The sequence below is a fragment of the Equus przewalskii genome, chromosome 9 (genome assembly GCF_037783145.1).
Source record: "Equus przewalskii isolate Varuska chromosome 9, EquPr2, whole genome shotgun sequence".
Lineage (NCBI taxonomy): Eukaryota > Metazoa > Chordata > Mammalia > Perissodactyla > Equidae > Equus > Equus przewalskii.
Window position 1 is genome coordinate 829281 of NC_091839.1, and position 7955 is coordinate 837235.

The window sequence follows — 7955 nt, forward strand, 5'->3', positions numbered from 1 at the left end:
CGCAGGGGGTCACAGCCAGGTGCCACGGGAGTTCCCCCAGCCCCTGCCCCCCATCGGTTGAGGCTGCTTCTGCTGGCGCAGGGATGGTCTGTCTTAGGTCCGCCTTCATGGAGGCACAGCAGGGCACCAGTAGCCACAGCTTGGCTGGGCTCCACTGCGCCTATCCTCGCCTCGTGGTGGACACACAGTTTGGAAAAGTAGAATCCGACCCCTCGGAAGCCTCGCTGGCCACCCCGGGGCGCACTCGGGGGTCCGGGGGCAGACGCCCCGTTGGCTGACAGGGACAGAGGCGCCCTCCTGGGCTCCGGCGCGCTCTGTGACGCACCCCAGGCCCTTCCTCCCGCTGCGCGGAGCAGCCGAGCGCCACGGCTGCAACTCTCCGCCTCGCGTGTGCCTTTACTAACCTCGGGGAAAGAAAACATCTTGCGGGCGCCCACCGGAGGCTGGCGGGGTGAGCCAGGCCCGTCCGCAGAGGCGCCCTCCCTGCTGGGCCGCGCAGGGGTGGATGGCAGGGTGACAGTCCCCTCCTGGCCTTGGGGAAGAGGAACCCACTCTGTCTCCAGGTGGAACCCTCGCTCACCCAGACCGAAACTGAAACACCCCACCAGGACTCTTCAGTCAGGCCTTTACTTCCACAGGGGTTCAAAGCCCTTCCCTGGGTCCTGAGACATGCTGGCTGCCTCTGTCCAAAGAGAAGTTCCGGTCTCCAGAGTCTGGACACCGGCTGAGTCAGAGCTCTGACGCATGTAGATCTGGAAGTCCGAGGTAGGATGCTTGGAAAAAACAGTTTATGTTCGCACAGCCTTAGAGACTGCCAAGGCCTTTTATGTGACAATGAGTGTGTTGGCTGAAATGTTGTCCCCACCCTTTTTTTTTTTTTTTCCGCTGAGGAAGATTTGCCCTGAGCTAACATCTGTGCCAGTCTTCCTCTATTTTGAATGTGTGTCACCGCCACAGCATGACTGCTGATGAGTGGTGTAGGTCCTTTACTGGGAACTGAACCCAGGCCGCCAAAGCAGAGTGCCCCAAACTTCACCACTAGGTCACTGGGCTGGCCTCTTCCCCATCCTTTCTCAACTGCAGACAGTCAGCATGGCAATGCTGGACACTTCCTACAGAGCTAGGCTCCTTGCTCCCCAGGCCTTCTGGGCCCTACTCTCAGGAGGCCAGAAATGATTGTCAGATGAGAAGGGCCTCGGGTTGAGGACAGATGGCACAAGCGCAGCTACTCCCTCCACTCTCCCTCAATGCAGGCATCATTAATCCATCCCAGGCTTGGAAGCAGGCTCCCTCTCCTCCTTCTCAAGGCGCTACCCTAGGCAGCCACAACCAATCAATCAGGTTATGCATAAAGTTAAATCGTATTCCTGGTTCATTTCTCTGCTGAAACTGGCACCTGTAACGAGCATCATGGGACCTGGGCGATACCTCTGCCCTACGTGGCCTCTTTCCCACGTATCCTGTATGCATGTGTTCACAAGAGGAATTTACCCATTGTTTCATTGGGTAAGTATTTTTTATTAAACATCCACTGTGTGCCAGGGACTGTGCCAAGATGATGACAATTCAAAGGGAGTGAATATAGGTCAGAGTTGCTCACTGGGAGAAGCCTGCCCAGATCAGCCCCATTACTAAACCTGCTGAAAAGGCTTTATTGATAGGGCTGGGGTTCCCCAGGGCATGTCACAGCCACTCTGCAGACAGGGAGTTTTCCTGATGGAAAAGCAAGAGTCCTGAGGAGGAGAGGAGGCGTAGGAGCAGGTGGGAGGAAGGAGGAAGTCAACGAGAGACTGGTGAAGCCGAATTCTGAGTTCTTTATTATCTCTTGTTTCTCAGTCATTTCCCAAGAAAAATCCAAGGTGGTGATGGAAGAGAGGAACACACTGCGCCTTGCTGGGAGCAGTGGGAAGGCAGTCTCACCTGTGCCCCAGTCGACCTCCCTGACTCCCGGGGAGGTGGCACAGGCCCGCTCCTACTCAGGGGAGAGATCACTGCATCAAGAGGGAAGGCCCACACCCAGGACGGCCATCCCGAGGAAATGGAGAGAGAGAAAAGGCGTGTGGAGGGTGCAGTGCTGAACACCACGCGCTTGGCAGGGTGCCCTCAACTCAGTGTCCCACAACAGTCTTGGAAAGCATGTGTAAATAAGTGTTATTCGTCTGCCTCCAAAATGAGGCTTAGAGGCACATCACTACGCAATCCACGTGGCGAGTCTGCTGAGGATTCTAGATGGGAAGGAAGCCCAGATGTCTCAAGTTCAGTGATCTTGCTGGGTCCTGTCTACCTCATTCTGTACTTGTTCCCACAGTGTCTGACACCACGCCTTGTATCTGGAAAATCCCCAATAAATGTCCAAGGAAATGAAGAAGGAAAAGAAGTCAAAACGCTTGTGTAGAGACAAGTTGGAGGGAAGGAGGAAGAGAAGGAGTCAAGCAGATGGCATCCATTCTGTTGAGAAGAGTGGCTCCGTGAGGGGTCTACCTTGCATTGGAGAGAGGCCGCCTGTTGGTGTTCCCGTCCTGCTTCCCGGGCCCTGTCACATCCGGGTGCACACCAACTCCACAGCCTGCCTCCGGGGCTCTGTCCACTGCCGAGATTGACTTTGTCTGTCTGTCCTGAGAGCTGGCAACACCTCGGGATTGACCCTCCCCAGGAGCGGCCTCGCACTAACCGCGGATGGGGCACTGGCAATGCTCCTTTGCATGTGATCTGGACACCTCGCGGGTGTATATCCGGAACGCCCGTTTGGAATGCAGCCCAGTCTGCCAGGGCCTTCTCTTGATACCCCGCCCTTGTGTGCCTTTCCCTCCCGGCCCCGCCTTCCCACGCCCTCACCGGTTTCTCCTCGGATCATTTCCAAAGAAATCACATTTATCCCTTGCCTCACATTCAGGTCTGCTTCTGGGGACTCAACCCAAGATGAGAGCCTCGTTAGAAACTTCCCTTCGAGGGCTGACGCCTTCCAGTAACTTCTCCTCTAGGCTCGTCTGCCCTTTGGCAGAGCCTGAGACTCAAGTTCGAATCCTGAGCAAGTTTTTCAAGATTTCTCTCACCTTTCCCCAGCTTCCAGCCTCTGGTGCCTGAGTATTGGGGGTGGGGCTTGAATTTTTAAGCCCCTTTGCTCAAAGCTTCTCTAGGAAGTTGTCAAAATGCTCCTCTTCAAAGTATTTCATCACCTGCCTTCAAAAGTTCTAATCAGGAAAACTCAGGAGAAAGCAGACATTAAACAGAACAGTCCTGGGTAGGTAGGAGAATCACAGTAATTAGCATCCATCTGGCCCATCCGGAACGCCAGACACCGTGTTGGGGTCTACTTGTGAGATGCCACGTTTATTCCTGCTGCAACCCTGGGAAGACAGTGTCATCACACACCGTCCTTTTACAGATGCGGAGGAGACTAGAATCTCACCACCAATCGCAACCCCTCATAGGACGCGCCGAGTGCAGGGCACTGCAGCTGGCGGAGCCCTCCTCCAGGAGCGGGCGATAGCCATGCCCAGCCAGGCTAAAGGAGGTTAGCAAGTTCCCCCAGGGGGCTGATTCGGATGCCCTGCCTTTCAGGACAGATTAGAACAGAGGACAGAAGCATTAGTTGGTGAGACGACAGTAGCCCACCTCTCAGCAGTCAACACAAAACCCTCGTGTGCTCAGAAGTCCCTTCTGGGACCCCACCTCCCACCCCAGTGAAGAAAGAAAAGAGGATTGAGTAAGGTGCCTCCTCCCTGGGGAAGACTGGACTTGCCCACTCAAAACCAGCGGAGCAATTCCAGTCGAAGCCAGGACAGCCACTTTAGCGGCTGAACTAAAAGCGCAAACCAGCACAGAATGTGCTCCAACAGTGGGCGCGCTGCAAGGTGTGCCTGGCTGCCATTTGTCGGGCGCTGGCTGTACACGGGCCTCATGCTCAGCCCTTTCTCTCCTTTAAGCCTCACGGCAGCTCATGCCCATATCCTCGTCTTCTTTCTGTGCAGCCATCTAGAATATGAGGGAGGGTTCGGTAAGTTAAGACCTTTGCCCAAGGTCAACCGGCCTCTTCAGTGGGGGAATCTCGGATTGGAAGGAGCTGTTTCTGACCCTGCTTAACCACATGCCTTACCAGCAGTGAAGGAAGGTTTCCAGGAAGCTACCGAGCTTGAGTTGGTCAAGGGGACTCTCCCCAGGTGGGGCCTGGTGTGTCCTGGCCTTGGCCGGGTCCAGGGAGGAGAGTGGCCGAGGCGTGACTGAGCACCTGCTGGCAGGCCGGACTCGCGCTGTCTCTGCTGCCCTCTCTCGGCTGTCCCGGGTCCTGGTGGTGTGATTACCGCTTCCTGTTGTCGTCACTGCTGCTATTCATAGCACATGAATAATTCAAAAAGTAAACTTTGAGGCTCCCGGCTCTTTCCTGCCCTTGGGGAGCCGCTAAAGATAGCTCATCCCTCAGCCCACGGAGCGGAGCGGCTGGAGGAGAGCAGGAGGAGCGCGTGGAGGAAGAGCTCCTTTTTCCAGCTGGTTCCCTTCTATGCGCCCAAGTGCATTTGGAGTCCCCTTCTCACCCGTGACAGTCCTCTGGCGCTGTGAGCCGGTGGGTGAAAGCACAGCGCTGGATGACACTGACCTCCACTTAAAGGCCTGGAGCTGGCTGCTTTTTCTCTCTTTTGCCGGTGAGACTGCCGAGCGCCAGATAGGCCTGGGAGGAGCTGCTGGTGGCAAAGGCCAGCTGTTCCCCAGAGAGAGAAGCCTCTGAGAGGCCACCTGCATGATCCTGGGTGGTGCCTGCGGCCTTTCCTGGCCAGCTCTGAGGTGGAAGCATCCAGCAGACGCTGTGCCTCGTGGAGCAAGCAGCCCCGTGAGGAAGCACCGGGGACCTTGTGCGCCCCACCAACCAGCCTGGTGGGTGACTCGCCAGCCTGGTTTTCCCAGGACTGTTCCAGTTTTAACTCTGAAAGTCCCACATTTCAGGAAACTTCTCAGACTCAGGCAGGCCAGACCGTCAGCCCAAGGTCAGTACAGGCTCATGAATGAATAACTGTCCAAAGGGGAAATCTGTTCTTCAGGAAAGACTTCGACTTAAAATCTTAAAACAAAACCAACGCTGTGGGTGGGTGTGGTGGACCTGCACTCGCTGCGGCTGGGAGTACGATTTGTACGTACCAGGCATCCTAAAAATGTTTGAACCTTTTCCCGAGAAACTTTCTTGCATGGTAGAAACTGTAGCGCAAATCTTGGTAGTAAAGCTTTCTCCTTTCCCTCAAAATATTATACAAGCAAAAAAGGAATGAAAGAGATCATTGCTCAAATTAAAAAATGATTACCATCGTAGTCCTTCCCCGCGTGAACAATGTTTTCGGTTAATAAACACCTTGTTTTATACGCCTGTATCTTGTCTTTTTCTCCGTTGCCGAATAAACTTTATAGACAGTATGATCTCGAATCTATAAACAGATATTGAAAATATACACATATCCTTGTTAATATGTTAGAAAAAGACGAGGAGAAAATACATTAAAAAAGAGATGTTGTAAAGCCGCCTCTCAAGATGACTTTGATGTTTTAAAGGAGCCCATGCCTTTCCCTTTTCTATAAGTGATATTGAAATTCTGCTGGAAAGAATTTTCAGTTCAATGTTGAGAAATTCTTTAACTTTGAGCAAAAGCAAACTCTGAAACCTAATAAAAAAAAATGTCACTGCTACCCTATATTTCTGAGAGTGAGGGTTTCTGGAGTGCCCCCACTCACCTGATGGTGCGAGCGGGTGGGTGGAGGAGACTGGATTATCTCCGATTCTCAAACCAGGAAACCACAGCTCAGAGGGGTCAGAGGTCTGCCCCAGGGGCCGCAGCTCACAGGCGAGACCTCAGCCCGTGAGCGCTCAGCCCAGCTGTGACCCCGCAGCCGCCCACTCAGGTGTCCTAACACCCGAGCTCACGCCCTCTCTGATCCAGGCGGGCTTTTCAGACTTTGAGGACAGAAACTCCTTTAAAAATCAGCTAGAATCTTCCCTGAGAGGTGGTGTGTCAGCTTGCCCATCACAGTCCCCATTTTTGCCTATTATTCTGGCATAATTATTCGTCTCATCCTTTTTACTTTCAAGAATAGTCCGTTGTGTGAATTAGGAGACCTTATCTCCTTTTAGGGGCATATCGGTCCTTTTCAAATTTCTGTTGGGATGTCACAAAGCCGCCCTCCTGGTGCAGAGTGTGTGGGCAAGTGATCTCCGGCCTCGTGGCTGGTGCGCGAGTCTCCAGCTTTGAGCTCGGGGTGTCACTCTGAGCGGATTTTCTCCCTTCAGCTGTGTCACTGTGAAGAGAAGAGACGGTGAAGAACAGAACTCTCAGGAACTGAGAATGGATGTGACTGAGGGCAGCTCCAGCCCGCCCACCAACATCTGCTGTGTTGGGGGGCTCAGCAGGGCCAGCAGAGTGCCTGCCGCGTGCTAACGATCCTAAATGGGTTCTGGCGGTTCACCTCTCATGCCAACAGTCGCACATTCAGCAAGTGATTATTGAGGACCAACTGACCGCCAGGCTTGCGCACAGAGCAAAGACCAAAGCAGAAAGGGTCCCTGTGCTTGTAGTTCTAACATCCTAGTGGAGAGGCAGGTGACATCCCCCTGGAGGAGGATGGCCTTGGCTGGGGACAAAGGAGCACGTCGGTTACAACAGTCGAGTCTCCTCCATCGAGGGCAGCAGCGAACCGCAGCCACACGGGCACCAAAAATTGATCTGAGATCAGTTTTTAAAGGTTCTCTTAAGCTTTCAGATGAAAACAGGAAGCCCTCTTCTCCCGCAGGCTTTCCAGCTCACTCCCCGAGAGCATGAAGATTTCCTCTGGGGTGACCTTGTCGTGCCTGGTTCCGTCTTCCCTAAGGTACACACCAGAAAGCCCCCCCGTGCTTTGGCGATGGTCTCCAGGGCAGTCAACCCCACCAGTGCACTTGCTGCGCCTGGACTGACTGTGTACTGTGCTTAGGTGTCCCAGGCCCCAGTTATACTGAAATCCCCTTACACAGAGGATCAAGTGTGCATTTAAGTTTGTTATTTTATATGTTCACAATTTGTATTCTACTTATTTTTTAAAAGATGAGATTAATTAAAATATAAATGTATATATATATGATTACGTTGACAGATAAAACAAAAAATATATTTAAAAGTAGAATCAGAGTTGAGATCAATTCTATAATCGTACGCTAAATTTAACGAGCACTTCCTGGCAACCAAAGCAAAAGCAGAAATAGACTCAGCTGCATAGATCTCATTATCTTATCAAAGGAGCATACCTGTCGTTTAAGAGAAAGATATGATAGTGACCATGCCAATCACAAGGGAAAAGACAGTCAGTTTCAAAAATCTCTTAATACGTTTTTTATGTATATGGAATGTAAAAGCCTGTATTCATTGTTTATGCCTGGAATCCCAATAATTACAATCTTCCAGTTTTGCTGATGGATTGTTCTTGCAATCCTTCAGCAGCTCTAAGTTCTAGGTGGCAGAATATGAAGGTTCATTCACTATGTCACTCTTGGAACTCTGTTAAAATAAAAGTTATCTGTTCAAACAGGAATAAACAGCAAAGAGAAGAGAAGTACCACAACCACAATTATCAACAAATTTCTAGAAAACAAATAGTTTTGTGGAATAAGTTGAGTGGCATGAGTTAATGAAATAGGCAGAGGGAAGAGCCTTCTAGAAAAGCCACTGGACAGCGGAGGAGGTGGGCGTCTGTTTCTCCTTCGGCACCTGGAGTACAACTGAGGGCAGTAAGAAGGGGCTGGAAGCAGGGGAACTCATTGGAAGTCCATGCCGCTACACCAGTAGCCACCACTCCCACCTGTCGCCCCCTGAGGAGGACGCTCAGTAAGACAGCATTCTTCCAGACAAAACCCCAAGTGGCTTTCTCTAAAGACATTGAAAAAACTGTGTGGAAACGTGAAGGCATTTTGGGTGGATAATGGTACCCCGGAGCAAAGCCCTCCT

The 7955-nt window shown here is 52.2% G+C and overlaps 1 long non-coding RNA gene across 1 annotated transcript; it reads left to right on the plus strand.

Moving 5' to 3' along the window:
• Positions 1-358: 358 nt before the first annotated feature.
• On the plus strand, positions 359-5349 carry LOC139085405 (uncharacterized). Its single transcript, XR_011543657.1, has 2 exons — positions 359-765; positions 1837-5349. It is a non-coding gene; the product is annotated as an uncharacterized lncRNA (long non-coding RNA).
• The last annotated feature ends 2606 nt before the right edge of the window (positions 5350-7955 follow it).